Below are 18,376 nucleotides of genomic sequence, written 5' to 3' on the forward strand. Positions count from 1 at the left end.
TCGGAGCCGGGAACACCATCCAGCGGATCCGCGACCGCTTCCACTGGCCGGGCTTGGAGGCCGAAGTGAAGCAGTTCTGCAAAGCCTGCCCGACCTGCCAAGTGACGTCACCCAGGACACCTCCCCCAGTCCGCTGATACCACTGCCCATCATCGAGGTGCCCTTTGAGCGCATCGGGATGGACCTTGTGGGGCCGTTGCCTAAGTCTGCCCGGGGACATGAACACATCCTGGTGATCGTCGACTATGCCACCCGGTACCCTGAGGCAGTGCCCCTCCGAAAAGCCACCGCCAAAGCCATTGCCCAGGAACTCTTCCTGCTCTCCAGCCAAGTCAGCATCCCAGCAGAGATCCTGACCGATCAGGGGACCTCCTTCATGTCCCAGCTAATGGCTGACCTCTGCCGGCTGCTGCGGCTGAAGCAGTTGAGGACCACAGTCTACCATCCCCAGACTGAATGACTGGTCGAACGCTTCAACCAAACCCTCAAGCAGATGCTGAGACGGGTGGTCGCTGAGGACAAGCACGACTGGGACCTGATGGTCCCCTATGTCTACTTCGGGATCCACGAAGTTCCGCAGGCCTCAACTGGCTTCACCCCCTTCGAGCTCCTCTTTGGCCGGCAACCCCGCGGCCTCCTGGATGTGGCAAAGGAGGCCTGGGAGCAACAGCCGGCAGCCCGTCGCTCTGTGATCGAGCACGTCAGACAGATGAGGGAAAGGATCGACCGGGTCATGCCATTAGTCCGGGAACACTTGACGAAAGCGCAGCAGGCCCAACAGCGCCACTATAACCGGGCAGCCCAACCACGGGAGTTCCAGCCTGGAGACCGAGTCATGGTCCTAGTCCCCAATGCTGCCTGCAAGTTCCTGGCCACCTGGCAGGGTCCCTACACGGTGCTGGAAAGGATTGGGCCGGTGACGTACCGTGTGCGCCAGCCAGGGAGGAGGAGAGCCGAGCAGCTCTACCATATCAACCTGCTGAAGAAGTGGGTGGGGACTAGAGACCAGCTTGCGGCCCTCGCCGTCTCTGTTGACGTCAACCCCCACCTCTCGGCTGCCCAGAAGAGGGAGCTGCAGCACCTGGTCGGTCAGTTCTCTGATGTGTTCTCCTCTCTTCCCGGGAGGACCAACATCCTGCAGCACAACATCCGGACGCCGCCAGGGGTTGTCGTCAGGCAACGGCCCTACCGCGTCCCTGAGGCTCGTCGGTGAACTATTGAGGAGGAGATTCAACAGATGCTGAAGTTGGGGGTGATAGAACCACCACGCAGCCCATGGGCCAGCCCCATCGTGATAGTCCCGAAACCGGACGGCACCCTCTGTTTCTGCAACGACTTCCGTCGCCTCAATGAGGTATCCGAGTTCGACGGATACCCCATGCCTCGGGTGGATGAACTGTTGGACCGGCTGGGAAGGGCCCGGTATATTTCTATGTTGGACCTCACCAAAGGCTACTTGCAGGTACCCCTTGAGAATGCCAAACCTAAGACTGCTTTCTCTACCCCTAGTGGCCACTTGCAGTACCGGACCCTTCCTTTTGGCCTCCACGGGGCACCCGCCACGTTCCAGAGGATGATGGACATCCTGTTGTGGCCCCATCAGGCCTACGCCGTGGCCTATCTGGACGACGTCGTGATCCAGTCCGAGGCATGGGAAGACCACCTGGACCGGTTAAGGAGGATGCTCTCGGAGCGCTGGAGGGCTGGACTCACCGCCAACCCTCGCAAATGCCACCTTGCCCTCTCCGAGGCGAAGTACCTGGGTTTCCAGGTGGGACGGGGTCTCATTCGGCCGCAGGAGAAGAAGGTGGAGGCGGTACGCTCTGCTCCGAGACCCGAGACCAAGACCCAGGTACGAGCCTTTCTAGGGTTGGCAGGGTATTATCGCTGCTTCATCCCCAACTTCTCCTCTTTAGCCGCCTCCCTGACAGACTTGACCAGGAAGGGGCAACCGTAGAAGGTACAGTGGACACCAGCAGTGGAGGAGGCCTTCCAGATGGTGAAGGGGTCCCTCATCTCGGAGCAGCGTCCTCCGAGCCCCGGACTTTAGCTGCCCCTTCCTGCTGCAGACGGATGCCTCGCAAGCCCTGCCGTCTGGGAGATTCCTCCATATGACTGAGCACTAACTCTCATTTTCCCCACAGAATGCAGCGTGTGACCGACCAGCCCCACAGGAGCACTGCACGGACCCTCTGCACTGGGAAGACGCAAGAGAGCAATCACGGCAACGGAGCACCTACCTGGACCTTTCTCACTAGCACCCCTCACCCCAATAAATCCACCCTCCGGGGTATTGATTGAGATTTCTTGTCGTGTGATTCTTCACCCCGTTACAGTATCTAAATGGTTCTGCTCATATACAGCATTGCATCCTGCTGGTCGATGGCTCCCGTTCCGCTGCGTAGGTTAAATTCCAGAGGTTGGAATCTTGGCAAAGTTTTCACAATCTTTTCCTGGTGGCCAATAGTGCTTGACAAAAATGGCTATAAAACTAACCCCCACCTATCTCTCTCATATACACTCTCAGCAGTATCCTCCGTTGCCCATGGGACAGGAAGCGTTCGGTAAGTAAACCCCAGAGTCTGTGTGGGCTGGGAGGACCTCACGGAAAGCAGACAGCATATCCTTGTCTCTCTCTGCAGGCAGCTATGTTTAACAGTCTCTTCCCTGAAGTCATTACCCAAATTTGATGAGGAGCTGTCTGGCAATTCTCTACTCTGGTAATTAATTAGATGTTTTCATGGGCCTCAGATGACTAAAAAAACTCTTAATAAAATGATGAACATGTATTTTTATATTGTTTACAATTTTCAAAATGTACTGGTTTGAGGTGTAGGGCATTTCATTTTACAGGTTTGCAAACTATAGTAAAGGCTGATATGTAATAAACCATTAAATAAAATAATTACACATAAAACAATTGGTGGTGAAATAGTTTTTTTTGTATTTTAATTTAATTTTAGATTTAATTTATTGTTTTTAATTCAGTGAATTATTATATATTTTATAAATTAACTATTATATTATTATTTTTTTCCTGGATTAACAAAAGGGTAATATCCATAAACTTAATTCAACAAATGAACAAGTCTGGCATCAGTGCAAATATATCCTCACATCATGTAACATTTTTGTAAAGACTTAAATTGTTCAAATTAATGTTGGAAAAACTGATAATTCTAGCATTTTAATGCAATTAGGCCACTTTCAATACCACTAAAGATGCAAATTACATGTTGATTGCAACACTTCTTCTCATTACACCCCTTTAATAACCAGGTCTTCCCTGTTTTGAGACTGTAGCAAAATCTCTGCCGGTTCACATATTTCTACAGTGTATAGCGTCATTCCGACCAACCATAGTTAAGGCTCACAAATAAGATTCAGTCTACATACATAAAGAGTGATTGACTCATCCACTGCATTCCACATGTGAAAACAGAGAAAGAGGGAAAGAGAGGGATGGTTAAGAAACAGACCACTGAGGATTTACAGATAAAGAGAGTCATTATGCGGACAGCAGAGAATTTAAGTGTTCTCATTAGCTCAGAGCACATGAAGCGAGCCATCAGATCTGTACTGATTAGTCTTTCCATCTTCCTGCAGGTCAAAAGAATCTGACCAACCACAACGCTGCGTTTCTCCAACCCATCACAGATTGCTGAGGACTGTCCATGCCTACAGGCCTTTTTATCCTTTTCATTTTTTTCTTACCTTTTTCTTTGTTGTTCTACATTTATTTTACCTAATAGTGTATATTCAAATGAATAGCACTATGTGTACTTCAGAACTAATTAGCATGCATACAGTATATGGTACATTAAGAACATCAGTGACATCAATAAAGAGACAATTATTGATGTTAAACCTGGTGGAGCACATCTGGATATGTCATTTTTAAATGTATGCCAATGAGATTTGTAAGGAAAATGTAAGTGAATTACTGTTGTTGCTCCTCATGTGGTGGTCAAAATTACAATTTTTTATTATTATTTCAATAAAATAAAAATATATTATATTTTAATTTGAATGTTTCATATTGTATTATTTTTAGTGGTACTAAATTATATTCTGAAACTGAAATTTCCAAATTAAACTGTATTAAATCTCGAATTCTTTGGAGCATTAAGTTTGGCCAGTTTTTTTTTTAGTTTTTTTAAATACACTTTGCAGATTATTGCTGAAGTAAAATAAAACAACAACAAAAAAACATATATAATATAATATAATTTATATACACAGTATATAATTTTTTTTCCAAAACATGTTTTATTCTAAAACTGAAAATTTAAGCCGTAAATCTGAACAAGTTGTGTTCCAAATTTGAGTTTGATATCTCAAAAAATTCAGTAAGAGTTTGTTTTGTGCGCAGTACCACATGTGTCCACTATATTAATTGATTTCCATTTTTTACCACAAAAAGTGTGACTTTTTTTTTTTCAGGACCATTTTACATTTTAGGATCATGTCCATGATTGTTTTTTGTTTTCCACATAGCAAGTGCCAGAACTTCACCAAGTTTTGTACCAATTTCAAGTATATAAAGATACGTAGTGTACCGTCAGTTTAGTAGTCTAATGATCCTCCAAAGTTCATTTCTGAGCACGCCAATTCACAAACATCCAGACTAGCAGTTCCTAGATGGTCCCATTTCTGTCCAGTTTTCATTTAGTAACTAAAGCAATGGACCATTTGTAAATCTAACAGAAACAGATATCAAATGTCTATTAGAAGTTTTGATGGTGCAACAATTGTTCCCTTATCACACACTCCTCTACACACACACACTCACACGCAGACCATTCTTTCTTTGCACATTTCTTTTTGAGCTGAAGTGAAATTAAATTTCAGGGAACAATAAGGAATAAAAAAACAGTAATAATAGAATCCATTCTGCGACCACTACCGTCTTTGTACTTAATAATTCTCTGTAAAGAGAGAAGCTACGCTTGGTGGAATAGTGCAGCTCTCTCCTTGATTGCTTTTGTTCTTCTACAGTAGTTCTCTCTACAGCTGTCAGCCTTTAGTTTTGAGAGCTTCTCTTTTTCTTTCCTCTCAGAAGGTAATCTGACATTGACAACAAACTCTAAAGGTCACACCAGAATTTTTTAGGTACGAGCAGGAGGTTCGCCTTCAGATAAACGAAAGTCAAGGGATGTCGGTCGCCACAGATCTAATGTTCATGTGCTCACATTCACGTTTTTTTCCCAGCTAGAATGAGCAAATGATTTGACCCAGTTTCAAAGAACGCTGAAAAGAAACGGCTCTCTAATGGCAGTGACCCTCAGCACCAGACTTACTTTATCTCTAGACATCTCTGCTCACTTCCTGCACCAGTCAGCAGTGACACAAGACTGAGAGATGGCGGGGTTAAAGCTGAACTCTTGGTAGAAGACTTCATATGAAGTCTGGCAGAAGTGTTGTTGACACTATCTCTCATCACCGGATCTTGATGAATGTAGAATACAACACTGTACTGGCAGCATGAGATCATCATGATTGTTTTTGATAGACCATATGCATGGAAGACTGAATTATTTTTGACAGCCTCTTATTATTGAAATATTCTACTTGTAAGGAAAAATGTACCAAAAAATTTGGGAGCCTAAAAACACAAACATTTGAAAATGGGTTTCATAGTGCAAGTTTTTGAAAACAGTACTGTTATTGTTTCTGTGTAAACTACAAAAATGCAAATTTGTGAACACGGTGACGTCATACGCATATGTATTACATGTTCAGACTATAGAGTGGTGGAACTATGATGTCACTTTGCATGTGGATCGACTGTTAGCATCGCACTGGTTCCCTCGACAAAAAGCCAATGGGATTTTTCCATAGGCTTTTGGATTATCGCAAAACAATAAGCTCTGTGTTCAATCATAGTTCATGATATTTACACGTTTTGTCCATCAAGATAATCTTCACAAAATAATACAACTTTTATGAATTTTGAAGCCAAAATAAAAGCACCAGTACTTAAAAGCTAAACTTAGGCTATAAACGAACTACACTACCACAGTCGCTCGCCTTCAACGTCACCAGCACCATGCTTCCCACAACTTTTTCAAACGTATTTTTAACGTGTTCAGTGAAAAGGATTTACTCTGTGGATGGATTTTAATCCATGCTACATGAACCTTTTCATATAAACTGGAATAAATACAAAACTAGAGCCAAACTAAAACTGAAATGAGACATTAGTAATAAATAGTATAGTGAATAATTAAATAATCATTACTAAAGGACATATGAAAGCACGTATTTCTATACATTTCGAAATAAGGTGCATTAAAAGTCAATAAATCCTTGATTAATATGAATCTTTTAATTAAAAGCGAGTGTGAATGTACTATTCAATACAATTCTAGTGCATTAATCTATTAAATGACAGCAGATTGAGTGAGTTTTTGGATTTGGTAAGATTAAACTTATTTAAGTGAATAAAGTACCATATTTCAGCTATCGTTTTGTTAGGATGGATACACAGAATGTTATTTTATCCTTGCTTCTAGAAAATCCTCAATCTGCTTTCTAACAGCTTCTTGTGGCCATAAACATTTCATTTTAACATGGCTTTAAGCACTATGCATCGTTAAAGTTTCACTTTCACCGTGACTAAGCCGATAAATGTGGTGTTTACATGGAATAATCATGATTTTACCTTATGGTCCGAACCCAGAGTCTCCGCATCAGTAAGCGATAAAACGAGCATCTTCTATCCGAAGACTTGTGTTGCATTTCGGGGCAAAGCAAAAAAAAAAAACAATATAAAATGCGGTAAACCATTAATTGGTTATTCTACAATTAATTGTACTATAAATTATACTACAATCTGAAAATACTGTAAATTGATAAACTGTTCGGCGTGATGACGTTTAATGTCTCCGACAGCACCTGTAGTCCCATTTAGCAACCGTCTTTTTTAAGAAGCGTAACATTTAAAAAAAAATCACAAGTGGGGTGTAACTGGTGTGTTTTATGTCGTAGAATAAAACGGGAAAGTATTTTGAGCTTGTGTGAAACACAGACCTTATTCAAAAAACCCATTGACTCTGGACGATGGAACTGGAAGTGCTAAAATGCTAACTCGCTTCCGGGTTTTTGCCTACAAAGTGACATCATAGTTCCACCACTCTATAGGAATGCATATGTTGGCAGACGCACAATGTTTTTTACAAAGTGACATTGCCAACTACTGTCCTGGCATGCATAGTACAGCATTTTTAATTGTTTTCGCAAATCCGCGTGACAGCGGAACGTTTTGACAACGCTGCCTTCTGTATTCGAAACTTTTCAAAAATGCAAAGGAAAAACATTTCTGTTTTTAGATGTTGAGTTAATATACCCTTATAAAATCCCAAAATGTATCAGGTTTAATTTAATATATCAACACTTCCACTTTCTGTAAATAACTTTGTTGAAAACAAGTAGTGTTGTCATAATTACAGCAGAAACACCTTAGGAAATATCTTAGATAATTTTGGGGGACTTTGAGTTTTACAGTAATATTTCAACCCACACTTTTTATACAATGAAAGTTAATTGGGTCAAAAATTATCAAAAAAGCACAGCCAAAGTTTCATAAAAGCAGTTTTTACAACTCAATTCGAATATTCCAAATCTTCAGAAACATTTTTGTCATTTTTACACCCTGAAAATATTTGTCCCCATTTACATTCATTGTGTTTCAACAAACATGTATCTAAATTTCTCCTTATGTGTTCCATGGAAGACAGGAAATCATAAATGATAAGAGAATTTCATTCTGGGGGAACTTAAACTAAAACAGTAGAGCATAGCCTTAGCAACACCAAGGGCATAGGTTTGATTCCCAAGGATTTTTTATTTATCCTTTATTTAGCCAAGATAAATACATTCAAAAATCCCTGGGAATCAAACCCATGACCTTGCTGTTGCTAGCACCATGCTCTATGTTACGTGGGGTTTGGGTTTTGTGTCTGGTTTAGGTTTTCATGTATTTTATTTTTGATATTTTGCCATGTTTCATTTTCCTGTCATGTGATTCCCTTGATCCTTATGTTATCCTGCCTAGTGTATGTGTCATGCTCAGATTGGTTGTTTTAGGCATGTGTCTTGTTCCTCATTGGTTATTGTCCTGTCATGTGACTCTCAGTTCTGTTTGCTCATTGGTTGATTCTTATCATGTGTCCCTTAGTGTTTGATACAAATAGCCCTCATGTTGCCATTGTTCCTTGTTGTAGAACGGGTTTGATGAGGAAAATATGATTGTGGAAAACAAGCTGGAGGAAATAAAATGGAATAACATTGCAGGAGTATAATCCAGAAGGTGGCGGTAATGCAACGCTCTTGGATGCAAGCCGCCGTTAAACCTCAAAGAAGAAGAAGAATTGTTCTTTGTCTAGCTTTATGATGTTGGAACCTGCTGTCGGTGAGTCTAGTTTGTTCATGCCAAGTCAAGTCTGTTCAAGTCAAGTCTTTGTTTGCATTTTGGATTTCACTTTGTTAAATAAAAGCTGCACTTGGGTTCTTACAACTTGCTGTTCAGTGGACTGCTTGTTACACTCTAAGATTTAAGCCTGAATTCCTCCAGGGAATGCATGAACTGATTGAAAACTGTTTACCTTCAATGCGATGCAGTCGCTTTGGATAAAGGGACCTGCCAAATGCATAAATGTAAAGTAAGTCAGCCAGCAAACTTTAGATTTTAAGACCAGAAAATATTTTACAACAATTCTCATGAATATTATTATTTAGGTACACTCTTAAAAGTGCCTTGAAAATGTTCTAGTGGGAATAATTGACCCTTGCTCTTTGGGTGGGTGGTGATAAAATTGTCCTTGAAGCAGAAAGTACCCATTTACACTCCCAGTCTTGTCATAAAGAGTTTAAGGTTGCTGAAATTGTCTCATTTCTGGCATATAGGAATCACATGGACATATTGCAGCTTGGGGAAAATCTGCCCTGTGGAGAACAGTGACAGCCCAAAGACGTGTTCTGAAGGCCTTCAGACAATTTGGAGAGAAAAAAAGTGCTAAAACCACTGTAAACTCCTCAAACCAGGTGGGTTCATATATATCGTTATTTGAGTCCAAATTAAGTCACATACTGTAAGTAGCCATTTTTTGGTGGTCACAAGCTTCTTCCCATTCAAAGTTTTTACATAAAAACGTCTCCATTTACGTGCTGCATTTGAATTTAATAGTCCTTGATATTTTGACATGTCATTGATCATTTACTGAGGTTTATTTGTGGCTAAAATGAGGCTTAAATAGCTCATAGTCTAGATTTGCCAGCTGATCTCTAAAGATGCAAGTGTTTCGAAGAAAAATGAGTTCATTATTTTATGGCTTGAAGTAAATCCATGATACGAGGACACATATCATCCCTTCAAAAATGTAGGATGAGGAGGGTTATTCTTAGCCTCTTCTGGCATTTGGTTCATGGAACTAAGAAAATGTGTGTCTGAAAAAAGATGGTGGAGGCTTAAACATTAAAGTAATTAGACTCAATAGCAGCATAGGAGAGAGAGAGGAAGACGTGATTGTAAATCTTTAGCACGGCCAAGTTTCTGACAGAGGAGGATAAGAGATGTCCAGAGAGAAGATGAAGAGATTAATTTGGCCACTGCACTTCACTGCAGGGATTCATGGAAGCAGTTGTTCCCAAGTGCTTCCTGGCTCTTTAGGTTTCAATGTTCTTGATTGCAGCGGGATGTGAGCTGAGCTGAACTGGATCAAGCTGCTGGATGACTCATCTTTTGGGCCAGCTTTTAAAAGCCCATCCACAATTAGTCAGGGGTATTGCCCTGTTTTCTCAAGTACAGGTGGTCATGCTAATCGGACCGGCATGCTAATTGGGATGCATCTGTCCTTGTAATCAAGGGCAGCTACCTGGATAACTGCAGTAGACATGCCGGCTATAGGAAAGTGTTTTGTAAAACATTTCATGGGTCACAAGAAAGCAACAGACCATTGCCCTAACACACCACCTTTGTTCAATCTGCAGAAGAGCCAAAAAAGCCTTGCACTTTCTTAGTGGAGTCCACTTTTTGGAAAATCCAACCATCTTCGCTGTCAGCACACACGAACAGCCACATTTATTCAACCTGCTAAATTAATCAGTGTTTGGGCTACCAGGAGTAAGCCAAGGCACTAAAAGCCACTGAATTTTCTATTTTTGTTCTGTTTTTATTTTTTGCTCTATTTTATTTATTTGGCCAATTTAGTTTGTTTTTCGCATTCTTTCTTTTTTTATTTCTTTCTTTTTTATAGCGTTTACAGAAACTATAACAAGTTTAATTTTTTTCGTACTATGCTTCGATTTTATTTTAGTATATTGGTGCTGATAACATTAACGCATTAACTGATAAAAAAAAAAAAAAAAAAGTTACATTTCTCAGGGGCATATATCGCTAGGGATATTGCTGTCTAGTGGCTTTTTTTCTATTTAATTAATTTTCCTATTTTATTATATTTAAGTTCTTTAATATAATTTATATCAAAAATGTTGTTTGTTTTTTCGTTGTGGAGTCACGAAAATGTATTTTACTTTAATTAAATTGTATTTTACTTATTGTTATTTTAGTTAATGAAAATGTTTAATTTAGCTTAAATTACGCTGCTGAAGGTCTCTTTGTAATTGCTCACATGTGCTGATTTCAGGGGCCCCGTCTCGGTTTTAATCAGGGATGGGAAGGTGGGTGAGAGGCCTGGATGTTGGTAAGCTTTGAGGGAGCTTCTGGATCCGGCCGTGGGCCTCTATTGATGAAAACTTTGAGCCATTGTGCTCAGTTCCCTCTTTAGAGTGTATGTGTTAGAGATATTAGTAGAACACCATGCCAGTTATAATTACATTAACTGAACAGTAGCTGAGGGAAGTCTCAAAGGTAACATTTCTTAAACTCACATTACACATGTTGCTATTACAACATGTTGTATTAACAATAGCTGTTTCCTTCGTATATTCACAAGCTCTCGCTCCAGGAGTTTCTTTGACATCTGGGACGCTTTTGGCCTTGAGTTTTCCAGGCTAATCATGCCTTACCTAACGACCTGGCACGATCTGATCTATGTCATTGATTTCAGTGATGAATTAGGGTAGTTTTTGAAAAAATGAGGAAAGGATCTGAAGATTACTAGATTAATTTCCATCACGCTTCCAGCTCTGCCTGGCCTGAGATCTGTGCTTCAGTTGGAATGGACACTCATAAATAAGACTATTACTGCAATCAGAAGGAAATATGAAAAAGGTGGTCTTCCATCTGTTAAATGTTAGTATAGGAAAGCTTTCATTATGAGGGAAAATGAATTCAGAATTGAGGGTCTCGCTAGCAGGCCAAAGAGATCCCTGGCTCACTGTAGATCAGTCATTGAATTTGCTAGTATCGTATTTATAGTTATAGAAGATTTTGGAATGAAAACGGGTTCTCTGCTTTTTCTCACTTCGATCTTAATGTGTTCCTGCTTTGTGAACTCACTCTACAGCTATAAGGTTCTGCTGGAACTATTCCATCACTATTACTCACCTGTATTGATGCATTTCTTCCCTCTAATTCAGATCATTTTACTTTCACAAATGCATAGTGGCCCCAAAAATGCTTTGGATGCTTAAGCCAAATTATAATAAATATATTGTTTAAATACAACTTCATGCATACACGAAAAATGATCTTTGTTTAAAAACACATCAATTCTTTGCTGATGCCTCTTGGTTTGATGGTAAATATCTAATCAAATGAAGGTCAAATTTTAAAAACTGAAGTGTCAAAATACTTTTAGGGATCTCTGTGTTTCAGGGTTGCCAGGTCTGCGTAACAAAACCAGCCCAATCATGGCCAAAACTAGCCCAATTGCATTTTGGGGGAATATGGCTATAAAAATCACTCCAAAAATGCGCTTTGGGGGGAGGTCAAAACCTCCTTCCAGGGGGTTCCACCTTGGTTGAAGTCGCATTCCAGGGGGGCGGGGGTTTCGTTTCAACCTGGGGACTGAAAACACAACCTGCCGTAGCAGTATAGAAGTAGCCCAATTCCGCAGGAAAACAGCAAATTTGGCAAATCTGCTATGTGTTGTTTTAATATCCTAAATCCTTGAATGTTTATGCAAATAGAAACCCTTCTTAGGGACAAAAAAAGCATTTTGACTTATTTCAGCACTTACTTTGTTATATCTGAATAAGGTCATAGAGAAGAAAGGGCAACAGAGCAAATAAAGAATATTTGGCACTTGCCTGACCTATAATTGAAATTGACAGATCTAAAGCCCTGTCTCAGTTTTTGCACAATTGGAAAAAAAAATTGTATGGCTTATTATCTCATGCTGTTTTCCCCTTGTTTCTCATGTTTATTTTCTTGCCCTCAAGCAATGTGTTTCACTGGGCAAATACTGTGTAATCCTCAAGTTACTGAGACTTGTCTTAATGTTTTTTTTTTCTTTTCAGTTTGCCGTGTACATTAGTATTGATTTTCAGGAAATGGCCTTTTTTTCTGTTAGCCAGGTGAGAATCTTACTGTGAGAATAATGTGAACCTAACCAGATGATCTGCTCAAGCATTTACCCAAACATTTACCCAAACAAAGTCGATGAGCCGTCGGTAAATCGTTGGCTCTTTGGCTTGAGATCTCTGACCACCAGCCGCATCCAATAGACTCTGTTACCAATGTGGAGACAAAAATGGTAGCTGGCCTGACAATAAATCAGACCATGTTGAGTTTCCAGCTAATCCTTCACTAAATGAGTTTATCAGCATTTTAAGATTAGTGAGGGGTCATGCGAAGGATCTTCTGGTATTTTATGAAATGGACCATATAAGGTTTATCAGTCTTTTAGCTAATTCAGATTTAGGCAATGTAGATTTGTGAACAGACAAAAAACCCTGTTAAAAATAGAGAAGAAACACATTTCTCTAGCAATTAATTGGCATGGTCTTTTACCCCCGAAATTCCAGCTGTTGCCATTAAAAAAAATGAATATACCATTAGTTTACCACAATTTGTTGCAGCTCTCCAGAGAGGAGCCATGAAAAACATCAGTAGAAGAACATCTCAGGGTGACATCCCTGTGGACCTCAGAGTAAGGAATGACCATAAAGAGACCCCCGTGTTTCACCCCCATGTCCTGATGGAGAGAGGTCAGAGGTCATGAGGAGCATGGATATGTCCATTCCCAAAGGGGCTGAAGGGTAATGGAATGGCAGGTTCAGACCAAACGGAGCAATTTGCGCTTGTCCCATCTGAACCTGGAAGAAAAGCGAAAGACATGAATTTGACCGAGGTAAGCACTATAATGACTGTTTGGAAGACTACTATAATGTGAAACACTGAACATATTAAAATGTATGCGATTGTTACTGATGTTTTTTTTTAGCACCAGATCAGCATATTAGAACGATTCCTGAATGATAATGTGACACCGAAAACTGGAGCAATGGAAAATTCTGCTTTTCCATTACAGGAATAAATTACATTTCAAGATATTAAAGTAGAAAACAGTTGTTTTAAATTATAATAATATTTCACTTTTTTTTTGTGAAAATATTTTATATGCGTATAGTATAAAGTCTTTTCTACTGGGCTGGTTTTGTTTTTTAAATGCCACATGAAATTAAATATTTCCATTTTGTACCAGTGTTTTACACCAGCATGCTGGGTTTGCATCATGATTTTACAGACCCAACATAGTACCAGCATTTTGTACATGTCTTGATATTTCCATGAAGCCAACATTAGCCTAAATAAGCTTAACATTGATTGCAAATTCCTGCTCTCCACAGACTAAAACAGACCTGTGACCCATTTTAGTGTTGTGACCCACCAGTTAAGAAGCACTGCAGAGTGTTATTGGCTGTTTGCTCTCACGGGTGTTTATAACAGAAATTACAGCAGTACATGTTAGAGCTTGCATGTTAGTGTATAAGCTCTGAATTTCTCCAATTGCACTTAAATATGTGTCTTGTATGTTTCTTCTTGTGTTTGCAATGAACGTGAAAGTATTCTGGAATGCATGACTCTGATTGGTCCATCATGTAATCTGAGGTCAATTAAGGAATAACTGACAACGGGCTGAATTATTCGAAAAATAAATGCCAGAATCGGAGTAAAACTGCTCAGATGGCAGGAAAAATGTAGGTTTGGTCAATGTTTTTGTGGCTTTTGTTTCTTTTTCTGTTGTAGGCTATAAGGACTTTGAAATAACTGAAATCATTTGGCAAAGTGATATGGAACTGTAATGTGGTCAAGACCTGTCTGGAGCTACTTTAGCCTTACTTTTACTTGAAAAATAATTGCACTTTAGAGCGTTTGTCAACCAATCAGATTAAAGTATGCAACAGTGCTGTATAACTTGGTGTTATCACACTAAACCAAATTCCCATTTTAATTTGTAACTATTTCACATGTTGGGTGAATTAGTGGTTCATTTGTAGCATTGCATTGCTATGGACCTTCAATGCTTGTTTGCTAAAAAAACATGTTTCTATATGAATGTACAAATTCATGCAAAATCGCCACTTTTGTAAAATTGTTACATTCTCATGAAATTGGGTTGACTAAACCGATAGAGTAAACTGAATTATTCGCAGCTGACAGCTGATTTCTTAGACTGTTGTGCTAGCGATAACTTCAAGTAGTCCTAAGACTCATATGAAATCAGTATTTCATATCCATTTATTTATTTGGAAAGTAACTTGTTCCTTTTGGGCTCCTGATCACTTTTTTGAGGTTTATTTTGTGATAATGGCCATCAGACTGTATATTATCACTAATATTTGTGTCAAAGTCAGTTAGCCGGGACTCAGACTAGGAACACCCAAATACACTGTTATCAGGGGTAATAGCTCTGTCAGGGGCAAGGAAGGGGGTGGAGGAAGAGACAACCCTCCCCCGACAACACAGACACATGTGAGAGGAGAAATCTGAGCTTATCGCCATCCCACATAGTCCCTTGAGTCTGATTATTCCCATCTCAACCCCCTAACTCTATTTTTACTCAGGCCTACAGGATAGACACATGTCAAAACATCAAAACATAGTGAAAAGGGGTTAGAAATAAGAGGAAATATTACATTTTTCTAAGTTTACCTCTTACAGTCTGGAGCCAGTTCAGTCTAGATTTATTGATTTAACTTTATATTGCTTCTGTTGTATTGAGTAAATATATTAAAAGATTAATAATGTCCAGGATTGATCCCGAATGAAATTGAGAGGAGAGCCTGACGGCTAAACTCATAATACACCTCTACACTTGAGGTTTGGGTTATTGGAAATTGTTTTATCACCAATAATTTATCATCCGCTTGTATTAGCGTCTCCAGTTTTTACAGTGCACCAACGCTTTGTTAAACCCCAGGATTTTTCTCAGTGTCTTTATTAGCAAAACATGTATTGGAACAGCAGGATTTTATCTTGGTTAAGCTCTTGGAAACAACGCTGGAATATCAGCATCCCACCTGGCCTCTGAACCTGCTATTTGCTGGTGTCATGTCCAATTTCCTTTCTGCTTTCTCTCCTGTCGGCTCCTGAATTGTCCATCTGCTGGAAATATGTCTGTCAGTCATGTGGCACATATACACTACCACTCAAAAGTTTGGGGTCAGAAAGAGTTTTTATTTTTTATTTTTACTGCAGAAGCTGACAAGCACCCTTGTTGTTTTTGATCAGAAGCCTATAAGTCAATTTTAGCGAATCAGCGCGCTGTATTCAGGTCAGGTGACAAGGTTACTTTCACTTTGAAAAGACGTGCTGCTAGCTGAGAGGAGTTTCGTCAAGAAAGCTGACTAAAAGTGATCGAGGATGGATAATTTCGACGAACTTGAAGAACCTGTGATATCTTCTTCAGGGCGAAAAAGGAAAATAAAAGCAGCACGTTGCAATGGTGAGGGAAAAGCTCTGTGTAATGCGTGCAATCACATCCATACAGTTTATGATCACAACAACAACAAGTGTGGCGTTATCTGCTTTTGCTATAAAACAAACTTCTAATATGTAAAAAAAAAAAAAAAAAAAACTTTAAATGAACTTTAATTTAGTAAATTACCTGTATTTGTTTAAGTTATTATTACTTAATCCAAACAACCCAACTGCAGTTTGATTGATATTACTTGGAATCCACAATAAAAAAAAAATTCTGAAGAAAAAAAAATAGAGTTATCGGTCTTTGCAAATTAACTCTTCATACATATATATTATATATATATATAATTAAATGTAAAATTTTTTTTAAATGAAGACATCATAGAAAAGTGCTTTTTTATAAGATACACACACACACATAAATATATTGTCAGATTCCTCACTACTAACTGTGTGTTTAGCCAAGGATTCATGGCATCCTCTGATGTGACCTGAGATAATCATAGACATCTACCTTAAAACAAATGCACACACTCTCACACACACTCCGTGTGACCCTCTCTCTTGCTGACAGGTCTGTCAATGGCCCACGATCTGAACTGAAGATGACCAGCAGGAATGGCTTCCTGTCCTCGCAATGACCCGCAGTGTGTGTGTGTGTGTGTGTGTGTGTGAAGATGTCCATCCACAAAAGCCCCATCCATGCACTTAATCATGTTCTAGACACCAGCTAACACAGACTGTCTGGAGAAGACACAGGCAATTGTGGACTGTCAGTAATCAGCATGGCATTTAGTCATTCCCTGCCAATTAGTGAGGCATTACCTGCCCCAGGTCAATGGCAGAGCTGCACGGTAGCCGGCTGATGAAACCGGAGCGATGTGCACTTCACAGAGGGATCATCTGATGTCACCACTGCTGTACCACTACTTCAGTGCACAGAGGGGTCAGGCCTTATCCTCCATCACCTGTGCAACTCATGTGAGTGGAACATGCCTGTCAGTGGACTAAAGGGGCGAGTTCTTGGAAATGGATGATGTTATGGAGAACAGAGCAGGTATTCAGGCAAAGGACACCTTGAAAATACTTCATGAGACTTTAACAAAGATGTTTTTGTGCGTTTAGGAGACAGGGACTAGTGGGGAACTAAGAAACAGAGCATGTAGCAGTGTTTTATCCATTGTGTTTGTGTCTCAGTGTGACTGCCTGGCTGCCTTGTCAGTGACTTTAAGGTTTGTTGGCTAATCAGTCTCATTTTGCCTCATTAGCCGCCTGCGTGGGGCTACCTTCAAACCGAGATGATGTATGACCGGGCAAAATAGTCTTCTGGCTGCCCTCAGGGGTAAAACAGGAATGAAATACATGTGTGTGTTAAACAAAAAGGACAGATAGAGCGCCATAGGTGTACATTCAACTGGTAAAAGGAAATCGCATGTTAGGCCTCTTTAGTGTGCCAACCGTGTCTTCTAGACTAAAATTAGATTAAAAGGAAAGAAAATGGAGAATTTAGTTTAACAGTTTATAGATTTCTTATTATTATTATTTTTTTACATAAGCAAAAATCATTGGTTGCTAAGGACAACCAATTTTATGATTAATATTCAATTCTAATTGATTTGACAATTGACAGTTAACTTTGACACTAAAATATCATACTTATTTAATATTTTATATTATTAAAATGTTTTATTATTATAAATATTATTTTGTGTTACATTCATCAAAAACTTCTCAGTTTTCTCTGCCCTCGTAATCCACTAGAAATCCACTAGCGTCCACTAGAAATCTAAATACGACTGTGATGTTATGCTATTTATTTTAACTTTATATCTCTACTTTCATTGTGTCAACAATTGTCAATTTTTTTCTATTTTACTTTCCCATTGTGAATTTTAGGTAGAAAGAAAGGGGGAAAAAACACAAATAAAAAAGTAAATACTAAAATTATATTTCTTATTATTTTTTTGTGTCCAATAAATTATAAAAAATATTATGTAAACACACAGCACACAGACTGAGTATAGAGAAGTCTCCTTTCTGTTAGTATCTGAAACTAAGATGTCTAGCCCAGCCCCAACACCCCCCAATCCCAAATTTCAAATACCAATTCCCAAGCATATGCATTTTGTCTGATTTACCTCAAAATGTTCCCTAAAATCATTAGCGCTAGTATAATCAGTTTAACTTGGCAGAGGGTTACTGAAATGATCCTGCCGATTTACTCTATTAACACAACCCCCCGTAGGGAGAGTTTTGTTTTCCTTTGTCTTGTTTGTGTTTGTAACTTGCATGATTTATTTTAATGGTTTTTATCAGCGTTTTATTTCAGTGTGTGTTTTTTATCCTGAGAGAGGAAGTTATTGAGAGTGATAAAGGCTAATCTGAGCCCCAGATCTCCATTAAACTACTCTATTTCCTCACTGAGTGAGTCTGGAAATGGAGCTGCCTTTAAAGAATGCAGAGTGACCTTAAGGTTACAGATGTGTGTGTGTGTGTGTGTTGGTGAACAGGAAAGAAAGACACGTTTAAACAAAGCACACAAGA

At 39.6% G+C, this 18,376-nt stretch overlaps 1 long non-coding RNA gene across 1 annotated transcript; it reads left to right on the forward strand.

The window, feature by feature from the left end:
• Positions 1–1,796: 1,796 nt before the first annotated feature.
• Positions 1,797–13,451, forward strand: LOC107597840 (uncharacterized). The gene is made up of 6 exons (XR_001610499.1): positions 1,797–1,807; positions 8,296–8,413; positions 8,576–8,663; positions 8,908–9,045; positions 12,985–13,256; positions 13,350–13,451. It is a non-coding gene; the product is annotated as an uncharacterized lncRNA (long non-coding RNA).
• The last annotated feature ends 4,925 nt before the right edge of the window (positions 13,452–18,376 follow it).

The sequence above is a fragment of the Sinocyclocheilus grahami genome, unplaced genomic scaffold (genome assembly GCF_001515645.1).
Source record: "Sinocyclocheilus grahami isolate Dianchi unplaced genomic scaffold, SAMN03320097.WGS_v1.1 scaffold238.1, whole genome shotgun sequence".
Lineage (NCBI taxonomy): Eukaryota > Metazoa > Chordata > Actinopteri > Cypriniformes > Cyprinidae > Sinocyclocheilus > Sinocyclocheilus grahami.